The sequence below is a fragment of the Amblyomma mixtum genome, chromosome 5 (assembly GCF_055824585.1).
Source record: "Amblyomma mixtum isolate Tamu chromosome 5, ASM5582458v1, whole genome shotgun sequence".
NCBI classification, from domain to species: domain Eukaryota; kingdom Metazoa; phylum Arthropoda; class Arachnida; order Ixodida; family Ixodidae; genus Amblyomma; species Amblyomma mixtum.
The window spans coordinates 9,329,211-9,355,758 of record NC_143016.1 but is presented as its reverse complement, the minus strand read 5'-3'; the positions used below and the strand labels follow the sequence as shown (position 1 = coordinate 9,355,758).

At 45.1% G+C, this 26,548-nt stretch overlaps 1 long non-coding RNA gene across 3 annotated transcripts; it reads left to right on the top strand.

Moving 5' to 3' along the window:
- The first annotated feature begins 97 nt into the window (after positions 1-97).
- Positions 98-26,548, top strand: LOC149341291 (uncharacterized). 3 transcript variants are annotated; one of them, XR_016282899.1, is made up of 5 exons: positions 98-399; positions 1,879-1,934; positions 11,015-17,203; positions 19,467-23,077; positions 24,793-26,548. It is a non-coding gene; the product is annotated as an uncharacterized LOC149341291 (long non-coding RNA). The 3 variants fall into 3 exon arrangements; XR_016282900.1 differs by having other exon boundaries at positions 23,000-26,548; XR_016282898.1 differs by having other exon boundaries at positions 19,467-26,548.

The window sequence follows — 26,548 nt, the reverse complement described above, 5'->3', positions numbered from 1 at the left end:
CGGAAGGCCAAGCCAGTCAAACCCGCTAGCCCTTGCATTGTGCAAGCTTACACCTGAACATCGAGAGAGCAAACTCCGCAGAACTGCGCATGCGCGCCCAGAGAGCAGGTGGAAAGGAGGACGGTTGGCGGATGTGACGCCGGAGGGTTTTTCGCTTTTCTGTTTTTGCGGCATGTAACTCTCAAACCCAGACGCCTAAAATTATGCCGAGGCCGAGGATGGCGCGCGTTTCAGAGAACGGGCGAACTCGTGCATGCTCCAGCGCCTCGTTGCGCTATCTGCGCTTTCGTTTCTCTCTCGTGAATCGGCCCGATGCTGTTTTGGTAGATGCGAGCTCGGTGAATTTTGCTCTCAGTTCATGGTTTAGGCAGCCCTACCTTCAACCTTTTCCAGACTGAGGTGAGTGCTGTCAAAGTAATTCATTGTGCACGCGCGATGCTGTTTCGTACTTGCCCGCCAACCAGATAAAAAGTGTTCGTCGTCGCTCTGTCACCGCCTTGTGGCTTGTTGAAAGAGCTGCTGCACGACTGCGCAAGTATGTGACGGTCTCGATTATTAATGCAGCGTCTTCTGACGTAAATTTCGCGACATCGTGTGGGTGAAGGCGCGCGAGGAGACCGCGGAGTGGCGTCGATGAGGTCGTTTTTTCGCGCTTGAAAGGACTGTTGCATGTTTGCTACTGTGCACCTATCGATAGTCGGTTGCCTCTAACGAAGGTTTGTCTTTATCAAGATTCATCTCCTTCGCTCATGGCCTCCGTACAATTTGGCCGCAGCTGTTATTTCTGTGTGTGCCAGCGTAAACGCGCTGGACTGTGGGATTTTACTGCCTTCCTCGCAGCTTCAGCAGATGGGGGGTACGTGGTTGCGCTATCAAAGCGTCGGGATTCCCGACAGGTAGGTGGCGTTTATCTGTGCGGACCAGTTGTATGTTTTCCTTCCTTTTTCACGCGGTGCTGCAATGCAGGAGATCAGCTTCTTTGTGATACTTCCGAAGAGCGAAAGAAGGGGTTGCTGGCCAGCGGGGAGCCTAAGTTTAAATATGAGCTGGCTCAGTGTGAAAAAAAACTGGCGTACCTCGGAGTGCCACGAACCTTCTGTACAGCATGAGACTGCAGCAATGCATTCATTGTGCTTATCCGCTCAGGCCCGTCACTGCCAAGTAATTCGTGGAAGGCGACGGATGCCGCAAGGAATACGTGACTTCATTAGCCTTCAGCTAGCACTAGGTCGATGCCCATGGAAATATTTATCGTTTTACAACCGAAATAACTGCATTGGCATAATTCTTTGAGTTTGTTTAAACATTTGGGATGCCTGTCCCTACCATAGTTTCCCAACACTTGTTCTGTGTGCTCCAATGCATTCGAGGAAGCTATGGGAAAGATTTCCAGAAAAAAATTAATGCATTCATAAGTAACAGGCAGTGCGTGCCTTTAAGCCGCTGCCAAGGGCACTGAGAGGGTATTCAGACAAACCAAAGAGCCAGCATGTCCTTCGGAGGAGAGCTAGCGGCCGCTGTGTGGACTTCACGTGGCTGTCAAGGGACAAGGCAGCAGCTGCTATAACCACTTTCCAGAACAGTTCATCCATGCAAGCAGCATATGCAGCATTTACCGTATCAGTGAATCCACTACACTGTTTCGTTTGTTGTAATTAATTGTCTTGGGAATGCACATCTAGTGCATTTACGAAACAATTAATTCATGTGTGTATCAACCAGCAGCTACCAATGTCGTTGCTTTGTTTTTCTGCTGCAGCAGGAGCCCTCACTTGCTTTACTCAATTCTGGGAGTGAGTTTGTTGAATTCATCTGTGCAAACTGGCTGTGTTTGTAGCATTACTCTGATCTGCAGCGTGCGCCTTTGTTTATTTGCAGATCCTTCCACCAGCTGGATTCTACCTTGACCTCATTACCACAGTGAGCCGAGATTGGTATGGCGTAATGCATACTTTCGCTGTTTCCACAGGTTCAGAGCATGCTCCTGGTCAAGTTTTAAAAAGTTTGAATTTTTGAAAGCATGCCCGCAATGTATTTACTTTTATTTACTTTTATTGCCATGCTTACCGAGACCTGGCTAAGCAATGAAATATTTGACAGTGAATTTGTACCTAAAGATTATAAGGTTTTTCGTAGTGACCGTGACAGAAGAGGTGGAGGAGTGGCAATTTTAATGAAATCATCATTGCAACTTTTCAGGATGCCTGATGCTCAAGGCATTGAAGCCATATTTTGCAAAACATACATCAACAGGGTTCTTTGTTCTTGGTGTTTTTTACAGTCCTCCCAACTCTTCTGTTGCGGTCTTGGAAAACTTAAGAGCATATTTACAATGCCATGTAAAAAGAGATGATAGACTAATACTGGCTGGTGATTTCAACTTGCCTAATATTGACTGGCACACCTTTTCATCATTCTCTGCCCATAATGCTGATACTGTAATGCTCGACATTGTGTTCACATTTGACCTGCTGCAAGTAGTAAATAATTTTACGAGAATGCAAGGAGCCGCGGGATCAATTCTAGATCTATTTTTTGTCAGTGGTGCCATCCGCAATTTGGTAGCCTGTGAAGTCACAAACGGAATATCCGATCACAAAGCTGTGCTGCTGAGCTTGTCAAATGTGTACCCAGATCGTCAAACTAGCGTGCAATTTTTTCCCAATTTTTCGCGTGCAGAAGACGAATCTATTCTGGACATGCTTGATTCATGTTATGAGAATTTTAGGAATAGCACTGATAGTGTGAATGACCTATGGCTTACTTTTAAAATGATCGTCGCCCGTTTCGTTCCCAAAATTGCAAAAAAGTCTGTGTACCGCAATCCTTGGATTTCTCGGGAGACGTTACGCTTGCAGCGAAGGCTTAAAAGGTTAAAAAAGAAATCAAGCAGGAATTCATCATTAAAACCAATTGTGGAAGCAATTTCAGAGGAACTTAAGCAGAAAATAATTTGCGACAAAGAAAAGTATTACGGAACGCTCCTGCCCTCGTTCATTAAAACGTCTCCCGAGAGATTCTGGCGCCAAATCACGCCCAAATCTTCTTCCACGAACGAATTCATAGTAGACGGCAAATGTGTGCGTGATGAGGCTGTTGTTTGTTCTGCGTTCAACAAATTTTTTCAGTCAGTATTCACAGAGGATAATGGATGCCTGCCCAACTTTTCTGCAGCACTCCCTGCCATATCTGATGTTGTAATTTCAGAGACTGGTGTTTGTAACTTGCTTTTGAACCTTGATGTCAAAAAATCAGCAGGTCCCGATAACATACCAAACACTTTTTTGAAGCGCTATGCGGAGTGGTGCGCAAAGTACTTGACAGTAATATTCAACAGATCTTTACATGACGGATCTTTACCGGATGACTGGAGGACAGCCGCGATTAAACCTCTGCACAAAACCGGAAAAAAAGCACACATCGAGAATTACCGACCCATATCTCTAACTTCCACATCATGTAAAATTTTAGAACATATAATTCATAAACATATATTAGGTTTCTTGGAACAGCACAAAGTACTTACCGATTTTCAGCATGGTTTCAGGCGTGGGTTTTCCACAAGTACACAGTTAGTTGAAACTGTGCATGACTTTGCTCAGTCGATTAACCAGGGAAAACAAACAGACGCAATATTCATGGATTTCCATAAAGCATTCGATAAGGTGTCACATAACAAACTAATTCATAAATTAAGTTATTACATTAAAAATGACAGGATACTTGCATGGATTAAAGCTTATCTCTCGAACAGATGTCAGTTCGTCACTCTGAACAATATTTCTTCTAGCAGTGTCCGGGTTATGTCTGGCGTCCCCCAGGGATCTGTTTTGGGACCACTCTTATTTCTTTTGTTTATTAATGACATTGTGGCAGATCTTTCAGTTCGCGTGAGGCTGTACGCGGATGACTGTATCCTTTATCAAGTGGTGTCTTCAGTTGACGACCAGGTGCGTCTAAATAATGACCTAGCGAAAGTGGTTGCATGGTGCAACAAATGGCAGATGTGCATTAATTTTGAAAAAACCGTGTTCATGAAAATTACAAACAAGAAAATGCCTCTTCATTATGTGTACGGTACTAACAGCATATCATTATTAGAAGTGACAGAGTATAAATATTTGGGCCTATGGATTACTAACAACCTTTCGTGGTCAAAACACATAGACGCTGTAGTAGCAAACTCAATGCGGAAGCTATTTTTCTTGAGGCGCTCCCTAAAGTCATCCCCATCTAGTGTTCGTCTATTGGCCTACAATTCTCTCATCCGTCCATTACTAGAATATGCCGTAGTCATTTGGGACCCTTTCACGTTAACAAACATTCAGAAATTAGAGCGAATACAGCATAAAGTGGTTAGATTTGTTTTTAACTCATATGGCCGTGCATCTATAAGTGAGCTCGTGAGGCGAAGTGGGTTACCCCTCGTCACTGAGCGCAATCGTGTTTGTCGACTAAAGTTTTTTTTCCAGCTTATAAAAGGACATTATAAAGTTGATACCTCTAATTATTTTTCTTACTCCTCAGGTTATAACACGAGACAAAGGCATGCACTAACAATCACCCCTTTGAACGCGCGAAATAACTGCTTTAAATATTCTTTTTTTCCGAGGACAATTACTGATTGGAATAAACTTAATAGCGAGACTGTTAATCAAAATTCTTTACTTCTGTTTGAAAAGTGCCTGTAAATGTTGTGAATTTGTGTGTGTTTATATGCTTGTATTTTGTTTTGTCCCACCCTGCTATGATCTGTACAAGATCGCAGTATCTATAAATAAAATAAATAAAAATAATTGTGGAGTGTGTATTTTGGCACCGCTGCCGCGGTGGCTCAGCGGTTACGGTGCTCGGCTGCTGTCCCGAAAAACGCGGGTTCGATCCCGGCCGCGGCGGCTAGAATTTCTTCGGAGGAGAAATTCTAGAGGCCCGTGTACTGTGCGATGTCAGTGCACGTTAAAGAACCCCAGGTGGTCCAAATTTCCGGAGCCCTCCACTACGGCGTCTCTCATAGCCCGAGTCGCTTTGGGACGTTAAACCCCAGAAACCAGAACCTGTATTTTGGCACCTCTGCATTTTAGGGTACGGTGTTGTTTGGAAAGTTGTTCGGAGCACTTTCGGCTACGTGATTTGCAGAGAGAGAAGTTGGGGAAACACAAATGCACCTATGTAGTTTGCCTACGGAATGAAAGCAGCAGATTTAGATCTGTACAAGTCTGTACTAGATTCATAAGCAGACAGTGTGCCATATAGAACAAGCTATACACAGCCTCTTGTACATATATAACAGCTATTGTTCTGTGGGAGCACCCTTTATGTGAAGCTGCTGTGGTGGCTCAGTGATTATTTTGCTCTGCTGCTGACCTGAAAGATGCGGGTTTCCTAATGCCTAAAATTCCTAAAAAAAAAAGTCTTGTGTGGAAGCACTGTGCGATGTCAGTGCACATTAAAGAACCCCAGTTGGTCGAAATTTCCGGAGCCCTTCACTATGGCGTCCCTCACAGCCTGAGTTGCTTTAGGACGTTAAACCCTCATAAACCATAAACCTTCATGTGCGGTGGTGTCCAAAACATAGCTTTGTTGAAGGTAACTTGGCATGTAATAGGCCACAGCTTCTTGCAATCACTTGAGAGCGTCTGTTGCAACTTGTATGAGGCAACATGCCCCCAGATCTGTCGCCGTGTATAGCAATTGCTTGGGTATACTAGAATTCAAGACAACCCTTCGTCTGGTTGCCTTTGAGTCAGGTGCCCAAGTGGTTCAAAGTTGAAACTCTTAATGGACTACAGACACCTATTTTCAGTTGCGTGTTTTCTTCTTGCAAATGACGCATTGGACAGTGAACTTATGAATCACCACTTGCTTTTGCCTGCAACTGCTAAATAATTTATAACTGAATTTCTTATTTCATGTTGTTCTTGTTTCAGTTTTATCAACCGAACAATGGCAGTGACATGTAGTTGGCCTTTAGGTTGCGTCAGCAGGAAGAAACTTCACTATACATGCTTTTACGTAGGTTTGATTCACTACAACATTTAAACCAGCCTGCTTCTAGAAATGGAATGGCAACAGAGACGTATCAGCAGTTGTATTGCCGTTTTTATCGTGTCTCATGTGACCTAGATACCAACTACACATCACAGCCATCGTTCAGTTGATGAAACCGAAACAACATCAAGAAGAAATATAATTCTAAATTATTTACCGGCCATAGGCAAATATCGCACGGTGGTACATGTATATTAATGTCTAATGCATCATTTGAAAGAAAACACGAAGCAAAAATTTGGTGTCTGTACTATTTTAGGCACCCTGTGAAATACTCTTGTGGAAGTGCTACAGAGAGGAAAGGAAAGCCCACTGCATTGACAGCATTTTTGCTGTTTTCCTTCATGCGTTTTATCACCTGAAGAGTTTTTCTGTAGGTAATGTGCAAACACAAAGAATTGAAACTTCTGTTTCTTCAAGTGAGGACTAAATTTATCTTAATATCTAATATTTTATTATTGTATTATTAGTGCACGATTTATATTGATGATTCTTCTTCCAAAACTTCAGGGCCTTATTTAGCTCTCTTAGGCTGTTGTGCCATTCTTTAAATCTCTAGAGCTGGTTAACTGCTTCATGTTTTTGTGCTTTCTGTTGTAGTATTTCTGCTCTGTTAGCAAGAAAGATTAATCTCCAGCAAAGTGCGCCCTCCCAAACAGAGTGGTGACATGCTCGGTTTATTAATACCCCTCCGTCTATTCGTTATACTCCTGTGTACATGTAGGTCTTTGAGGAACTGAAGTTTTTGTGCATAGGTGAGTATATATAGTTTGGAATTGAGATTTGAACTTACAGTTGTAAACCACAATTCTCAATTTCGCAGTACATGCACCATGACATGGTGCACCATGACATGGTGCATGTACTCGTGTGGGAAAAAGTAACACACCTGTCCCCTTTGTTTCAAACTGCATTTGATTTCCACTCTTTGGAGTGCAACTTTATTAAATCAAGCTTTAACTATAGAATGACAGCAGCAGCTTTGTTAGCCGGGCCACCATCAATGCAGACAACAGTACCGTCGATACACCCAGCTCTGTATGGCATTTGCGAGTGCACCATAAGCACAGTTAGAGTAGTTCTAGGCAGTGGTGGCGGCAACGAAGGCAGCACACTATTGGAGAGATCAGTTGCCAGTGCTAATCAGTGGCAGTCGTGGAAGTAAGCCAGAATCTTGAGCTTCTTTCAGCAGCAGTCCTAGTGGGCAGGTCGGTGCAGGCGTAAGTCATGAGCAGGAACAGGGCAGTCTGAAGTCCATAGTCACCACTCATGGGGAATGCTGGGAGAGAAGAAGGTATCTGGGTTCACAGACATACTTTGGTGAGGAGTAGCTCAGCTGCAAAAGAGCAATGTCATTAGAGGGCAGGGACTGCGGAACTTTTTTGGGGGGTTGGGGGGCAGGACTTGGAGTTTGTTCAGTTATTTGTTTATTTATTCCATGTTTTACTAAAATGATTATTGAATTTTATTTACTTTTTGTTTTTACTCTTATATTTTACTGCTCAAAAATATATTTGTTATTGCATGTAAAACTTAAATTGAAATCGGCAGCTTTATAACCTTTTCCAACCTAGCGACCACTACACTGGACATCAGAAAAAAAAGCAATGAAAAAAATCAAACAAAGCTAAATCAGAACCAAAACCATTTCGATGGCTTCTGGAAGAGACGAGGAATATCTCCATCATGATAGTTCCTCTCTTGGCCGCATCTTTTTAGGAGGGCAGCTTCCACGAGCAGACCGCCACGCGCGACGTGCTCAAGCAAACAATTTCTTTTAAAGTTTCCTCTTCATCCAATTCAAATATATAAATTCTAGCAAGTGAATCAAATTTCATTTGAAACAATGTGGTTAAAAGTTTGCCCTAGTTGTGAGTAGTTTTTTCGCAATGTGATAATATTTTTATCTCCAATGTACTGGTCACTACGATTTAATTGTTCGTATTGTTCTAATCCGTGCGCAAGCAGGTTACATTTGATTTTCAATATTGTTTGGTGCCAAAATTAAATAACTCCCACTATCGTTCGAGAAACACCCTGATGTGGATTTGTCGTCCAAGTAATATGCTTCTGAGCACCATTCGGTTGTTTTATTTGTAGGAAAGACTCTTCCTAATGAGGATATTCAGGAAATTTTGTTTGGAGACTACTCAAACCTTGATGTCAATTCGTACTCAGGCGGCAAAGCGGAAAAATTCCAACCACAGTCTGTGCTTCATAGTGAAGAAAGTAGCTACAATTCTTAAAGTGCAGATGAAAATGTGCTACTCCTAGGGCAACAAATAAATCCCAGTGTTCAGTATACTGGACATGGTTCTCCCTTGAAAACCGCTGTACTTACTGCCCTCGTAATTTGTTTACAAGCTTTTTAATAGCTTCTTAACGAGATAAAACCACCACAAATTTTTGTGCTCGCCACAAAAATTCGGGATGAAAAGGGATAAAGATGTAGATGCAAGGAGTGATCAACTGCATTCAGAAAGTTTGCGCATAGTCTGTGTGAGTTCTGCAGATCACATTCATGAACAGGGGTCAGTAAATCAACTAGTACTGTAGCGATGTGATTGGTTGAGGATACTCGGATGAAATGCTTTATGACTGCCTATAAAGCAACTAGCTGAGCCGCGCTGTGCTTTACATTAATAATGTCCTAAATCTGAATGTCAGAAATCTCATCTGGGTGCATATATTAAGTTAGTCCTTAAGGTGTATTACAGTATATTTAAGAAAGTGATGAATACATGCATGATACAGTAAAATACAGTGAACATTCCAGTAACTTGCATAAACATTTCTTTCATAACAGCTATATATGAAAATCAAACTTTATTTGGCTGTTAGCACTCCCCTTCCCCCCCTTAAATGTGCCAGTCATGCCAAAATTAAATTTATTCATTCATTTACAACACGCTTAGCGAAATCGCCGAGGCGCAGCGCACTTCACAACTGGAAAGATTAACGGGAACGACAGCCGGCCGCCAGATCATGGAAAGTCTCGGCATCCGTTACCACGTACAACAAGGCCAGAAAGTCGCCATTCCAAACGCGATCAGACAAACGCTAAGAGTCGACCCGATTCCACGAAACGTCCACCCGGAACACAACCGGGGAAGAAGAGTGGCCAGGGCCAGAGCTCTCCTGCACAGCCATGGAGACGATACGGGGACAAGGTTTGTTGACGCCGCGGAATACGCAGAACGCTCGCGATTCGCGGTTGCGGTCGTCGATTCGTGCGGCAAAACGCGCATAACGTCAAGTGTAGCGTGCGAACGCGCAGAAGAGGCGGAGGAAGCGGCGGTGGCACTCGCCCTCACGGATCCGACGTGCACCGTGGTTCTCTGCGACTCGCGTCAGACGGTTAGAAACTTCGCCAAAGGATGGATCTCACAGAGAGCGTCCCAAGTCCTGAGGAACCGGCAAGTCCAGCAGGACGTAGAATTCCAAACCAGAATTCAATGGTTCCCTGCGCACATGGGAGAAGTATCGAGGACGTATCGCAACCGCAACGAGACGGCACACGCCAAGGCGCGCGAGCTCGCGAACCGCGCCGGCGACCGTCGTCCGTGGAATAGCACCAAAGACTGCTTGATCAGCTACAACGAAATTACCAAGGCCCTCTGCCTGGCCCGCCGAACCTTCCCTCCGCCCAGCGACAAGCTGGACAGGGCGCACGCGGTGACCCTCAGACAACTGCAGACGCTCACGTACCCCAACCCGGAACTATACCACAGGCTTTACCCCGGTACATACCCGACAAATATATGCAAGGTCTGCAACGCCAATGTAGCCACTTTAACTCACATGCTCTGGGACTGCAACAAAAACCTTCACGGTGCTAATTCCGGAACCCTCCCGCCGCGGTTGGCCGCTGCCTTGCGCAGCCCCAGCCTCGGGGACCAACTCTGGGCCGTCCAGCAGGCCCGCGAGGCGACGGCGAGGCAGCGCCTCGACGTCCCCACGTGGGAGACCTAAGGCCCCGTCGGCGAAAGCTCTGCAGGACTATGAATAAAGTTGTTACCAACCAACCAACTTGGCCGTCATGTTCAACAATGGGAAATGGGCACTTGCTGCTGGAGGAGTAAGGTAGAAATTGAAAGCTCCACCTTAAGGGTATGACGTGATGAGTTGAACGTAGTGGGTTCTTTCCCATAAATGCAGAACATCATTCTCTACTTCACACTCATAGATCCCCGGAAGTTTTCATACGACTCCTGGCGCAGTGGTGCAGTGGTTAAGCGATGCACCACTGCTCTGCGATGGCAGGTGCTGTCACCGGTGGGACTTGAGCGACAAAGGTTGCTCTTCCCGACAGACCAATCATTAATTTAACTGCCACTCGCCACGGTCACCAGAAAATCCGGTGTTAGCTTCGGCATTGTGAGCGAAAAACCGCGTGCATGGCTCGGGCAGGTGGTGCCCATAGAGCAACCTAGGAGGCAGGTGGGCCATCTTGGTCACGTGACCTTGAGGCGTCATCACAACCTGCCCACCGGATTGTGAGCAAACTGCCCACCGCAGAAGGTGGCAGTTAAATTTATGATTGGTCGTTTGGGAAGAGCAACATGGGGCTCACCACTGGGAGTACCTGTCATCGCAGGGCGCAGTGGTTCATCGCTTAACTGCTGCACCACTGCTCCAGGAGGGGCATGAGGAGTCCCAGGAGACCAATAACGCTATCGTGTCATACCCTTAGGGCCGAGATTAAGTGTCCCTTCCAATTTTTCTTATTATAGGTCGTGGTCTAAATCTGCAATTCCTTCCGTTTCAGTTGCTATAATTTTTTATCAACTGCATAAAAACCTGCATACTTTAATTGTGGCGGTCAGTGCAATTGCTTCATCCACTACGCATTTCACTGTGCTAAGCAAAAACTTATTCAAGTTGTCAGGAAGCATGGGTAACCACAAGGGTAAAGTTGCACTTCTACTGCCAGGGCAGCTGTGGTGGTTCTTTTGTGTGCTTGCAGGTCCAGATCAGCTTCTTCAAGCCCTTGTGCTGCACTGACAGCATCCAAGCAAGTTGTATTCCTTCGGTCAAGGAGGATGTTGTTTTCTGAAAATGTTCTGCGAGGACTACAGCAATGCATCGATTGCTCCAATGATGACATACTGCGTGCAGCATGAGAAACCAAATGGCAATAGAAAGAGCACATACACATACCAGCACTGCCTCACAAGTTCAGGCTGCAGATATTATTTTGTCACAGCTACAAGACAGTGCTGGCACGCATATGTGTTTGTTCTATTGCTGTCTAATTTCTCACACTGTGCACAGTTTTATGTGCTGCCTCCAACTAGCCCAGCTTGCATTGCAACCTACATTCACGGCTGATAGGAGACTGTGCATGCAAGCTGCTGTTTACAGAAGTGGTATACAGGGTGCTCCGTATTTATCAGTCGGGGTTGTAAAAAAATTCTCCTGCGCAAACTACTTACCTGTCTGGACTTGAGCACTGGCCATAACGTAGCTTATTATAGTCTGCGTTTTTCAATAATTGGTTTAAACATCAGAACTTGCTTGAATTGTCCGGAAACGGCTAAAAACTACACTCGTCTGCACGGAGAATTTTCGTTTAGGTAAGCGGAGCAGCATATTTGACAGGCTGTGCCAACTGGGGTACTGCGCGACCTACCCCAGCTCCGAGCAGGGATATTGTTTGCCTCGCAGTTCACCAGATGGCAAAGCCTCTCAAACCGGCTATCCCGTTCGCCTCCATGAAAATTCCGCGCGCAGACGACTCCAGTCCTTCACCGATTCTTGGCAGTCCAGGCAAGTTCCGGCGTTTATCGGAGTATTTATCGGAAAACACAGATATCATAAGCTACCCTGTGGTCTGTGCTTTAGCAGAAATAGACCAGTGGTTTGCGCAAGATAATTTTTTTACAACCCTGACTGATAAATATGGAGCACCCTGTACATGGTGCCTGTACCATGCAGTGAATGCACTGGCAAAAAGTACTGCAAAAAGCGATCTACATTACGATGGTCATTTTTCTTTCCACGATTTCATTCCAGAGTGAAACAGTTATATTTTACTTCTGTTTTCGGAAAAAAAGGACACACAAACACGTACAAAAAAAAAAACGCAGTGGCTCAGTGGTTATGGTGCTTGGTACTTAACCCGAAAGACGTGGGTTCAATCCTAGCTGTGGCAGTTCCATTTCAATGGAGGCGAGATGCTGGAGTCCTGTGTACTGTGCAATGTGTCAGTGCATGTTAAAAGACCCCGGGTGGTTAAACCCACAGCCCTTCCTCCACTATGGCATCCCTCATAGCCCGAGTCGCTTTGGAACGTTAACCCAATAAACCAGACCAAACCTGTTCTTGCAAAATGTGCTTCTAGTTCATCACTCTGATGCTTTTTGCTCTCATTCGGAACATAACACTGCACAGTGCTGTGACCGACAAGAAAAATGACCTGTAGTTGATCTCCCGCTCTTGGCTTCCACTTACCAAATCCTGGCAAATCCTGCGGCTGATAGCAAGGGCCTTGACGAGTCGGAGAGTGCTGCTTCACGCATGCCTTTTCCGTGCCCCACTATTCGGCGGATCATGCGGGTGACATTGAGACCTGAGGTGCGGAGTGTCTACAGGGTGTGGGTGGGTTTTCCATCATGTTGAACCCAGAGGCCAAGGACCCGGATAAGCGGGGCATTTCTCAATGAGATGGTCATGGCTTCGGAGGCAGATAGAGCCAGGTGACTTGTAGCGGGGTCCGTGTGTTTGAATCACTTCAGTTTTTTCCAGGGCTTGTTGCGTGCCACTGCTGGTGAAGAAATCCTCAACGGTTAGGATGGCTTTTTGAAGAGCCTCTTTCTTGGCTGCGAGGAAGCCCCGTGTAGACCTTGAGGAAATATTGTCTGCATACGTGGTGTAGCTGAGGTCCTGTTGAGCTGCTAGTTGGTGGGCCAAGGGGGCCGTAGCAGTATTAAAAAGGAGTGGGGAGAGGACAGCTCCTTGCAAGGTGCCCTTATTATGAGTGTCGAAGGGTTGGGATCACATAGTGCCTATGCCGATTGTGGCGGTGCGGTTGGAGAGGAAGGCGGTGATGTACTGATAGATGCGGGTGCTGTAGTCGATATGATTGAGGTTGTTCAGGATGGCTGTGTGGGTGATGTCGTCAAATGCCCCCTTGAAGTTCGCCTCCAGATGGCATGCCCGTGAGTACGTCGTTTTTAGCAGGAGGAAGGCGTCTTGGGTGGAAAGTCCAGGGTGGAAACCGATCATGTACAGGGGAAAGAGGTTTTTATCATCAGTACGGTTTCGGAGATGGGTATGAACGATCTGTTCATAGATCTTGCCCAGGCAAGACATGAATGGGGCAGAGTGCCTTAACTGAAGGAGGTTTGTTGAACTTGGGAATGAGGATGACCTCCACATGTTTCCACTCTGGGGGGAGCTTTGGCTGGTGCATGGCACAGGGATAATGGCAGATCATTGGGAGAGCCCTTTATCCTGCACAGGCATGATGAATCGAAAACGCAGTTTCAAATGTATTTGACCACCATTCAGAGTTATCTGTCTGAACAAACATTCAAGGTCCGTGTAGGGAATTCCTTATCTAAGCAGTTTTTCACATCAGAATGGTTTCCCTCAAGGCGGCGTTCTTAGCTGCACGCTTTTCATGGTCAAAATGAATTACTTGAAGAGCATCCTACCGAGATCAATATCCTACGCTATTTATGTTGACGATTTGCAAATAAGCTACAAGTCGTGTAATTTGTCCATCTGTGAGCAGCAAATTCAGCTAGGAGTGAACAAAGTATCAAAGTGGGCACACAAGAACAGATTTAAACTCAACACAGAAAAGACAGTCAGTGTACTCTAAAAAAAAAACATGGTGTTAGACCTGAACCCGACATCACACTGAACGGGCAGAGTATTGCTGTCCAAAAAGACCACAAATTTCTTGGCGTCATAGTTGACGAAAAGCTTATGTTCGTCACACACATTGAGCAGTTATGGCTTAAATGTATGAAGGCAGTGAACCTTCTAAAAATCGTGTCACACCAGTCGTGGGGTACAGATGGAGACTGCCTGCTGAGTCTTCTAAATGGCGTAGTTCTATCATGTATAGACTACCGCTGAGTAGCGTACGAGTCAGCTCGAAGAACCACCTTAAAAATGGTCGATGCAGTGTACCACCTGGGTCTGCGGTTGGCTACTGGTGCTTTCCATACAAGCCCAATTGCTAGTTTGTACAATAAGGTGGACTGATAGCCATTTGAACTAAGGCGAAGTTTACAAGTATAGCATACGCCACCAAGGTATTATCTCATGCCGACCATCCATGCAGCGTGCTTATGCGAAACCCGACCAGTACACTGACTGTTTTCAAAGAGACTGTCTGAAACCCCACCTTCACCTATTAGAGTCGCCACACTTGTCCAAGAAATGAGTATACCAGTCTCTAATACTGATGACTTCTTCTAGAGACGTGATTGCTCCCTGGGAAGTGCATCCAGTTGTCTGTGACAGAACTTTTTGTGAGGTTGGCAAGCATGGGTCGCCAATTGGCATAAAACAGCACTTCATGTCCCTAAAAGCAAAGTATCAGCGCACAGAGTTTTACACTGATGACTCCAAGACATCTTCAGTTTGGCCCTGCCGCGGTGGCTCAGTGGTTACGGCGCTCGGCTGCTGACCCGAGAGACGCGGGTTCGATCCCGGCCGCGGCGGCCAAATTTTGATGGAGGCGAAATTCTAGAGGCCCATGTGCTGTGCGATGTCAGTGCACGTTAAAGAACCCCAGGTGGTCGACATTTCCAGAGACCTTCACTACGGCGTCCCTCATAGCCTGAGTAGCTTTGGGACGTTAAACCCCAATAAAACCAAACCAAACCAAAACCAAACATCTTCAGTTTTCATGTGCAGTTCACAGCTGTCAATTTTCTGAGACAAAAACAATGAATAGACACAAGCATATTTACTGCAGAATGTCATGGTATCCTGCTGGCTGTTAGGTCCATCCTGCAAAAGAAAATCCCTACCTCTGTTATTTACTGTGATTCCTTAAGTGTGGTTATAGCCCTGTCCCCTGGGAAACCCTATAAAAGCCCCATTATGAATTCCCTGCGCGCAAACTTCCATTTTTGCGCACACATTGAACCTTAAAATTACAATATGCTGGGTACCAGGTCACTGTGGCATCGATGGAAATGAGGGAGCTGATAGGCTTGCTGCGTCAGCTGCTGAACTGAGTCTTATCAATGTTAACCAACTTTCATACCAGGACCTCAGGCCACATATTAGAGGACTACACTCCGCAATGAGTGACAGCAGGACTGGGATGAACAGAGAACAAACTGCACACAATAAAACCAAGGATTGGAAGGTATGCCACGGAAAAACAAAATAGATTCAAAGAAGTTGCTCTCTGCACACTGAGGATAGAACATACATACATCACACACTTGCATCTTTTAAAGGACACCAGCACCGCAGTGCGCAAGATGTGGAGTCTACCATCTCAGTTGTGCACATTTTAATCGTGTGCCCGAGATTCGAAACAGAAAGACGGCAGCACTTCCCAGAGCTATACACATACAAAATACCATTGCACCCTTCTTTATTTTTAGGTGATGACTGCATGCTTTCATTGGGTAGGGTTTTCAGAATTTTAACACATGTAGGATTTCTGCAAGAGATCTCTTACTCCAAGCAACCTCAGCCCCTCCTCATTGCTGAGGAGAAGGCTGAGCTTAGCCGTAGCTGCTTGATGCCTCGCTCTTCTTTTCCAAGCAAGGACTGCGGTTGAGGCTACCTGGCTTCGTCTTTTATATGCAACAATTCTTAATACAATTTTTTATTGCGAAAGCCATACTACTTGCACTTTCACGCCTTTGCCGTGCCACAGCGGTGACCACCACTGACCTCCATTTGAGCTTGATTGCATTAGATTGGATCAGATTAGATTGGATTGGATTGGTTTGGATTGTATAACCGATGCATCACCACAAGTCTAACCACAAGCACCACCACCAGCTACACTACCAGCTGTACCATGGCGTAGGTACGGATATTGCTTTCGCAATTACCGGGCTTAACCAAGCTAAGCCACAGCGAATCTTTGGCACTATACACCTCTTTAGGCCATTCTAACTGATTTATACACCCTCCTGACACACTGTGGTCATGAACATACTCACTACTCTTGGGCTCTATACTCCCGGTATTGATTTTAACACGTGTAGTACATACTTTAGCCTGAGCCAACCAAAAACCTTGTGTTTGGTGCTCTTTGGCCTTAGATGCCCTTGAGTCAAGAAAACCCAGCATCATCATCAGTTTCCAATGTATTTCAACTTCACTGCCCATCACTGAGTGGGAAGCTTATTTGCCCAATTTATTCCATGTCAAGGTTTCATTATGAACGGAGTGAAAAGACACAAGACTAACAGTCTTTCACTTGGTCTTCATCTTTTTGCGCTTTTTGTCATGAGCTATTTCCACTTGCCTGTTAACTGTCCATTTATCACCAAGTTTTTGACCTGCAGTAACTGGGGAAACTCTTATTTTCTTGGGAATGTTGCAGTTATATTACAACTGAATCAGACCACATCTGTTTCTTTGCCACTTCTGTTCCACTGAGACAATGGATTTTCTACAGCGTAAAAAAAAGTTTAGCATTGCTCAACAGCAGGTGCTTGTGTGCAGACCCGCAACGAGACTCGTACGCGCACGCTGAAACTAGTGAGTTCAAATGACGCGCCGTTGCGAAGGCTTGAGTGACAGCACTACAGATGGCGACACTGACGAAAACTCGCCGAACTATTTCTTTTTCAAAAAGCAGTGCACTTAAAAAAAGTTAAAATTTGGTGCTTGTGATTTTGTGCGCTGTTAGTCTTTCTCTAATTAAAAGGCGTAGTTTCGCCTGCAACAAAATTTCAGTAATGGCGCTGCGTGCGCTTTTCTCATTGTCCCTCCCCTCTTTTTTTTTTATTTGTGTGACGTAGTGCTAGGGTCGTGGCGCGTGTATGAAATGTGTTGTAAATGATGTGTGTCGTGTTATTACTGTCCTTTCTGTGCTCTGCTGCACCTGTCGTATGCTTTTGCCAGGTGCTGTAAATGCTAACGAACCATAAAGTGACATATGTTCAGGCAGGCATCCCTGCACAGTGCCGGCGAACCTTCTCACGCAATGAGCATCATTTCGGTAAGTTCAGCAAGACAACTGGCAGTTCTGCGTAAGGAAAAGGTGGTGTGTGTTAATAATTTCTCGGATGTCAACATACTTGAGTGCCATGGTGGCAAGTACCGCGCCTGCCGTTCGCATATCGTCCACAAATCGGAACGATTTGCTTCGGGAACGATTTGCTTCGGCACGTTGAACTCCACGAAACTTAGCGGCTAAAAAATATTTTTGTGCCAGCATATGAGCTTGTCTGCGCGAAACGTATGCCAGAAATGTTTTCACTTGAATTGAGCACGAACAGGATGCGCGCGGCTTTCACTGGCAGTTCTAGCTAGACCATCGAAACCATGAAACATCGGGTTTACATTCGCAGCTGACATCGGACGCAACCTTTCGAGCTGATATTGCAAGTGTGCTGCTCGGTGTCTTAATCTTTTATGCATGATCATCGTAAGGTTTTAGCTTGCCGACTAATTGGAAATGTATGTTTGAAATGTGCTGGCCGCTTCTTTTCTTTGTGGAGTGTAATAGTAGTTGTCTAGGAAGGAAACGTTTGCACAAATGGGAAGCTTTGCTTAAGTGTTGCACTGCAGAGCAAGAAAGCGTGATTATTCTTTAGCTGATGGGGTTACATACTCGTTGACCTGATTTCTGTAAGTACAGTGCACTAATGTAGGCATACGTAAAGCTGTCGATTGGTTCCTTCCTCATGTATTCTTTTAAAACAGATTTACTGAGCATAACCGCGCAAAAATGTGTAGTGTCTCATATTTTCCAAGTTTTTAGGGAAAGCACTGAAACAGGCTAACTGAATGAGACGGCGTAGGATCTTCCTCTGTTCCTGCTCAAATCTGAAGGCAACAGATTTCATCTCATTTTGTCAGCTTGATTTCTGCCTAACTCACTTGAATATTGTGGATAGCCATTTGGCTTCCCAGTGCGCATCCCTCTGCCTGTTAGGATAGCCGTTTTTGTAGACCAGAACATGGAGGAAGCCTGTTCATCCATCTTATCCGCTGATAGCTACCTGCCCCGTGGAAGTGGTGTGTGGTCAGCCATCGTGGGGTCTGTGATGCCATGTACGAGTTATCTCATGTTGTTGCTTTTATGCAGCCCACCTTTGTGCACTTTGGTGCAATGCTCTTTCATGCTTCTCAGAAAGGGCAGTATTTATTCTGTTCTGGCGTCATTTATGGAGTTCACGCTTGCACTTTTGCATTGTTCGGTTGATCGACATCTGAAAGCTGTAAAGGACCTTGAGGATTTACCCAGTGCATTCAACTCTGGCTGCAGTATGTGCATGCAGTCAGTAAAAGTGCCATTATTTTTGTGTATACAAAATAAAGTTCTACCTTTTGCATGTTTATTTTTATTATCCAGAAAATATTAGTTGCTGCTAAGAAAGGCTGCAGTGTAGAAGAAGCTTTTGAATGCCTTTTTGCTGTTTTATGTGCCTGGTTATTACTGTCTAGCACACTAAACTTTGCAGCCTATGTGCAAAATATGAGAACATTTTTACTTTACTTATCACTAGAAAAAACAAGGGAAAAAATGTTTCAGTCCGCCAAAATGTCTAATTCTATACACTGGTGTGATGCGTGTTAGTCCTCTGCTTCTTAATATAAAACCACACTAAAACAAGCAAAGGAGTCACTTTTCAATCACACTTTGCCACTGATGCTAACTGATAACCAACAATTTCGGAACATTGCTAACAAAACGGATTACTCTGCAGTTAATCTAAAAGCATCAGGTGGCCAGGTAATATCGCATATCCTCGTTATCCACCTTGTAATTTCCTTCTTGTGAACCCCATTGTTATGAACCTGTGGGGGTTGAAAAAATCAAGATATCACCGCCATGCGTTATGGACAACATCAACTCTAAACTTCCAAAAAAATATGAAAGCTTATAGGGCTATAATTCATTTCTAAACTGTTTGAGCAATTTATGGAGTCTGGTTGGGTCCCCAATGATTGGAAGGTGGTTTTAATGCACAAGTCTGAAGACAAGCATTCTTCTATTAACTACCAACCCATTTCATTTATTAGCATCCTCTGTAAGACCATGGAACATGGCATCTACTCTCTCCTTGCAAGTTTCCTAGAGTCAAATTCCTTTCTCAGTTACTGCCAGCAAGGGTTTCATGAAACATTTTTATGCAAGACACAGCTTTTTTTGTATTACACACGATGTGCATTTCATCCTGGCCAGGGTTCTATGGCAGACTGCATGTTCCTCGATTTGTACCGTAACTACAAGCGCACCTTCTTCACAAAATCAGATGCCTCCCAACTCGCCAAACCATATACCCAGGATGAAAAGAACTGCCTCTGGAACTCGCCAAGTCATCATTACCCCTTTCTCCATTCCATCGACCCACAGCTCAAATCAAGACTACCACTTGGGCCTCCGCGTCATCTAGAAACAGTTTATCATTGTGTTTGTCTTAGTGTTGCATTTACGAACAGTCTACGATACTGCTTCAAGCAAGCAGACAGCCCGTATTGTGACAACTGCAGCTCAGTTGAGACTGTGCTTCATATCCTCTTCGAATGTCCAGCGCACGCCAACGGACGTGCGCGCTACGAACAATGCATGCAGTCCGTCACCCGAGTGCCACTCACAGTGGACTCTATTAGGTTATTCACAGACAGCAGCAACGTGCAATGATATTCTTATTTGCCTATTTCGACGCTATTGGTGTTTTAGACAAACTCTAAATTGCCAAACACTTGATCACCCTGCTGTCCATGCACAGAACTTGACTTTGGTCTCATCCAAAGAAGCTATCATGCGGTGAACTACTGCGTTGCAACCCTCTTCAATGACTGCACTGTTTTCTACCACCCTTCTTCCATCTTTACTTCCCTATTCCCTCCCCTACGCAGATTAGCATGTCAGCGAATATTCACGCCGGCTAAAATCTGTTTTTCATTAAATAGCTCTCTTTCTCTCGATTTCTCGAAAGCCTTTGAAAAAGTTCAAATTCAGTAACCTCGTCTTCCCTCACTAACTAGTATTCTCAATGTGTGACTGCAGATCAACTTACCTCCTGTTCTTCTCCAGTGGGCTCAGGCATTCCCCAGGGTTCTTGGGCCCTTACTTTTTCTCGTTTGTATTCATGACTTGCCTAACAATGCTGCCTCTTCTGTCTTTAGGCTCTTAAATTAACAGCGACTCTTACGCTTCTGTTCTTCAACCTGATATTAACAGAGTTTTGAAACGAACATGGCACTAGGAACTTAACATTAACAAGTGTGTGCTTCTTAATGTGGCGTTGTAACAGCCACTTTTAAACTTTGCAATACTACCTTGGAAACTGCCTTTGTACTAATACTTCAGTGTGCATATAACTTCTCACCTCTTTGAAATCGCATTTTGAATTTACTGCTAACAATGCTAACCGTACGTTAGGGTGTCTGTATCTGCATCTAAATTCTACCTTTCCTCTAGCTCAGTAAAATTACTTCACTCGTTCGGTCTAAATTGGAGTATGTACCATAAGTCTGTGGTAGATCACTAGCATCTGAATTTGAATCTGCACAAAACCAACCACTGCGATTCATACTTTCCAGTTATCACCATAGCTCCAGTGTTACCACTGTGAAGGCTACCTTATCATTGCCGCTACTCTTATGCCAAAGAAAAATTTCTTGCTTATGTCCTTTTCACAAGATATATGACACCAATCCTCCCCTTAAGAGGTGGCTGCTAACCAGGCCTATGTGTTACAGGCTGCATAGATCATCTCCACAAAATAGGTGTTCCTTCATGTCACACTGAACATTTCTTTTATTAATTCATCCCCAGTACCTGCGCAAGTTGGAACGACCTTCCCCACCATGTAGTTGACATTACTAATACTTTTTTAATACTGCCATATGTAGTCTCTCTCTCCAAATTTGTGTTTTCTTTGAATTTGTTTTCACTGGCTTATTTCCCACAATAATTGTCTCTCTTCTTTTTTTTTTTTTCTTTTCTTGCTGTACTTTATGGTATTTACTGTACGTTATCCCACTCCCCTCTGTAATGCCTTCAGGCCCTGAGGGTAAATAATAAATAATGGTGGTACACACAGGTTGTTTTTGATACGCATTCTTCAGCGTCATACTTGATCTCCGGTTTCAGGCAAGGTGCAATCTAATTATCGGGCTGTGCGAGTATTTTTACAAATACACGATGTCCTGTATCCACGTATTGTAGAACTTGGCTCATGGGCAGTGGTTATGCGGTGTCCACTTTCAGCTAATGTATTCTATTTTAGCATGGCCGTGGTATTGCTATGAATTCTGTCAAGTGTATTTTTAACAGTGCTGTTAGTGGACAGCCATATCCAGTTTTTTTCATCATGTTGCGCGAGTTGTCTGGCGTATGGCTGTTGAAAAATACCGGATGGTTACCGAAGCTTTTGCAATCATTGTGGTCAATTACGCACCTTTTAGGCCTTCTCATGAAGATGTGTGCCTGTCACCAGAAATGTTCTAAATTGTGCTTAAATAAAGTATGGCTGACAATCTCAACCCTTTCTGTCCTCAAAACTGCTTCAGAATACAGCTATTTTCAAATCTTTGTGGACAATCATCCCACCAAAGAATCGCCAGTCTGCATGCTAGTCATCGATGTTGGTCTCTCTGCCTCTTCCTGCGTGATGGCACATTTGCCAGGAACACATGTATGTATTGCCAAGTTTAATTTAAGAAACCATATGCCGTATTTTTCTGGAGAGAAAAAGAAAGCTGCTGTGAAGCTCTCATCTTCACTGTAATCTTTCTTGCTTAATAAACACCAAAAAGGTCAGGAACCAGACGTCCTAATGAACTAAAATTGGTTAGTGCACGTTACAGTTACTGGTTTTGAGGCCTAGGCTGCAATGGTAGGTACAGACGAGGTTAACTTGGCTGCCTTACACGAACTTAACCATTCTCGAGATATTTGTCAACACTCTTGAAATGCATTTTTTCTGCCACTCATGAAAGATGAGGGGCAAGCAGAATGCTACACAGTGTACGCCACATCGGTCACAGACTAGTGCGGTGACATGAGTTGAAGGAGTAGAGGCACCAAATTTTTCGGCGTGTGCTTTTGCCCTGGAATAAAGTACGAAACATTAGTAAACATTGATCATCGCGTGGAGTTCATCAGTACTCAATAAATAATTTGTAATTTAATTTTTTTTTTCCATTGTAGTTTCAGTTGCCATATCACTAGCAAGTACAAGGTCATGTAAGGCATACAGAAGCGACAGTATAACCACTGCTTTGTAGCTTTAATGGATTGAAACACTAGCACTAAACTGCTCCAGAAGCCAGAATGGCAGCAAGTGAACAAAGAGCTATTATAGTTCAGACTGTGTATGCCTCGCATGATCGGATGCTTACTTGTGATGCTACAACCATCTTTCAACTGCTGAAACCAAAACTGCATCGAAGAATTAATCCAATAATAAGGTTAGGAAAAAATAAAGTACACCGAATTCAGTTTTCAAAATTTGGTTATAAGTGAAAAAGGGTAGTCAGTGTTCCTTAATAGACACGTTACACGCACTAGGGCAAAGAAAATTAAGATTAAGTAGCGCAGTCATGCGTTCTAAGGTATTACTCTGCTATTCTGCACACCTCTGCAAACCGGGAGGCTCCAAGCAGTCAAAGTGATGGGCTATAGTGCAGAGGGTCATAAAACAGCCAACACCCGGATCCACTAGCTCAATGTTTTCTTCAGCTATTTCCTTGGGGCTTATTGCGAGGCCCTCTCTCCCTTCTCCTACCTTGTGCCATATGAGTGGGCTTGTTTGAAAACAAACGCTGTAAACTGCAGGAACGGCGGTCTACGAAAAGTCAAGGCCTTGGAAGGTCTTCCTTCCTACAAGGCGCAGTCGACACACAGACTCCTCAGGTTTGTGGCACTTCAGCACCACACCGCGTGATGAGGACCACATGTTCCAGAGACTAACAGTGAAGAAGCGAGCGCGGGCAGAGTCGTGCGCTCAGACCTAGCTGCATGGTGGCTCCCATTCAGTTGCTGCTATCGTTTTGAGTGTGTGGTCTGTGCTGTAACTGTACTTAAATGGCTTCGTGGAATGCACGTGGTGCTCGTGGGCATCAGTGTGCTACAGGTAAGGTGGCTTTCTGGTGCCAAAAGGGGAGACTCGACCCTGCTGTTGGTGGAGTGACGGAGAGAGCAGGCAGGGCCAAGACAGGGTGCTGACGTCAGCCCAAAAGAGAGGAGCCACTGCGCTCTGGCCCAACATTCCTGATTGTTAAATTTGCATGATAGCAACCGCCTTGGTTGATTTGTAGACAGGTTGTAAATAAACTGCTGCATGTTCTTAACTGCCATCACCCACTCAGTGCAGTTGCTTAGTTGAGTGGGCTCCTCCACTGTATGTAGGGACACTCATGCGAAGCCATACACAAGTGCCACGAAAAAGTATGCTATTCCGGCTACCTCGATGGTTAAGCAGCAGTTCCGTCGCTGTCAACATGCAGACCACGTGAGACCCAACCTCTCTCTCCATTCAGTGCAGAAACCCAACATCAGCATCACAACCTAGCTTTTGCAAGTCAAATTGCACTTGTATTTTTGACTTACAGTTCCTTCCATTTCTTTTTTATAGGTGATGACATTTCTTCCTATAAGTACAGCTGTAAATTTTTTGTGCCATTTTTGTGCTGATTACTAGTAAATCAAATCCTCTGGCTGATAAAAGGTTAAAAGAAATTCTAGGCGACTTTTTAACACACAAGAGTACCATATTATGTTGCCGAAAAAAATTCATTCCGAAATAAGCGCCAAAAAAGTCAGCCAAATTTTAGAAAATAAAAACCGAAAAGCCTGAAACCTGTATATAAGTTCACTACTGAGCGCAGGTGAATTTCACATGGTGATTTATGTTTGCTAATGTCTTACACATCATTGAAATGCAAAAATACACTATGAAAATTTTGGTGTCCCTAAACCTTGAACAGTTGTCAGCAGTTCCTTGTTTGAAACTGGACAGTGGCACGCACACAGCACCGAAAGTGGCACCCATGTAACGCTTGTGCAACCAGTGCTTCTGAGGTAGGGACACAGACACTGCTTCGGATCTGCACAATGGCTTGCCTAACCTGTCATTATTGGGACCCACAATCAGTTGTCTGTCATCAACACTTAATGAGATAAGCTGCATGCATGGACAATGACTGCCTACGGACTTAAAAGGACTAACTGAACAAAACGCCCTACTAGGTTGAGTAGGAAACAAAATGACCTTGCCTCATATTGGCAGATCCAAGCATTATAATACCCGTGGAATCAGAATAATTTTTATTTACCACTGAAAATTGCATAAATCAAGCTGAAGCAACATTCCGCAGAGCAAAACTGTGCCATTATTGGTGTATCTGGCTCAGTGGTTTGGCGCTCGGCTACTGAGCCGGAATTCCCAGGTTCAAACCCGGCCGTGGCAGTCACACTTTGATGGAGGTGAAACGCAGTTCAGACGCCCATGTGCGATGTCAGTGCATGTTAAAGATTCATAGGTGATCGAATTTATTCCGGAGCCCTCCACTACGGCACCTCTTCCTCTCTTTCTTCTTCCACTCTCACCTTGATCCCTTCCCTTGCAGTGCTGTTCGGGTGCCCACCAGGATACGAGACATTTCCTTTCCTCAAAGACCAGAAACAGTGCAAAACCATGTGACGACATCTCAGTAAAATGTGATATACAGTTGATTTTTTTTAACTTTTGCACAATTTTATTTTGAAAAGCATGAGAGATACATCAATGTGGCCTGTTGAGTTGGATTGTACAGCAAGGCAGACATTATGTGCCTCATATGAATTTATAGGATGCCATCGAGGTTCGGCCACAGAAGACGACGACAGTCCCAGCACACCTGCCAAGCACGCGCAGACTAGATTTCGTGGCTGCTCAACTGGATGTCGGAGGCGCTGTCCCGTTCCCGCCTGGATGAGTGGGTCCTGCCAGATATATTTGTGGAGACCCGACAACGACTTGTGTCTACGATTCATCTCCACAAATTTGGTGACCCGGATGTGATACATCGATAGGTCGCCCTCGACCCTATGTGCCTCCACCATACCGACAAACTGTCTTTGATGCCCCCACTCTTTGGCCCATCCTGGCATCCGCGCAACACAGCGCCTTGTCACGGCTCGTTATGTCTGGCCTTGCATCAACATCGACGTTCACTGGTGCTCGCGCACATGGCTCAGCTGTCAGCAAAGCAAAGTGCATTGACACACTGCGACTCCGCTTGGCACCTTCCCGCCTCCCCGCTTCAGCCACCTGCACGGTGATATTGTCGGTCCCCTTCCTCCCTGCGGGAACCACCGCTACCTGTTAACCTGCACTGACAGGTTCACGAGATGGCCTGAAGCGATGCCCCTTCTGGACATAACCGCGGAGTCGATCAGAACAGCACTCATCACACTCTGGGTAAGCAGCTACGGTGTCCCTTCCACCATTACAACTGATCATGGCTGTCAGTGCAACTCCACATTACTTGCCAACCTAACTCGGCTCCCCGGTGTCAATCACATCAAGATGACCTCTTACCACCTAATTTCGAATGGTGTCATTGAGCATTTTCACCGGAAGCTGAAGGCTTCAGTTATGGCATCCGCTTTTCCTTTACCATGGATCAAGTGCCTACCCCTACTCCTGCTTGGTTCCTGCACCGCACTTCGCAGTGACTCTTCTACCTGTGCAGCAGAGCTAACGTTTGGCACTACTCTCCGTGTTCCTAGAGAATTCTTCTAGACCTTGCCACCCATGCCTGCTGACATCTGAGATTACGCATACCGTCTACACAGCGCTATGAGCACTGTCGTTCCACCACATCAGTGCCAGTATTCCGTCGTGTCCATGTCCCTCCCATACCTTCAGCAGTGCACTCACATCTTTGTTCGCCACGACGCTGTACGCCCACCCTTGCGGCCACCATACGATGGTCCGTTCAGGTGCTCCGGTGTGCTTCTAAGCACTTTCTTCAGCTCATCAACGGCCGAGAGGACACAATCTCAGTTGACCGCCTTGAACCTGCTCACCTTGACACCGACGTCATCGCCAACTGTGCAGCTGCATCCTCACCCGACCGTGCCAGTCCTCGTCGCGTACGATTTGCACCAAGAGTATCCGCTTTTCGCCATTCACACTTTGCTCATGGCTTCATCGCTAGAGGGGGGGCCCTATAGCGTGCCATCTTGGTCCGGCCGCAGAAGATGGCGACAGCCCCAGCACGCCTGCCAAGCACGCGCAGACTGGATTTCAGGGCTGCTCAACTGGATGCCGGCGGCACGCTGTCCCATTTCTGCCTGGCTGAGCGGGTCCTGCCAAATAAATTTGTGGAGACCCAACAA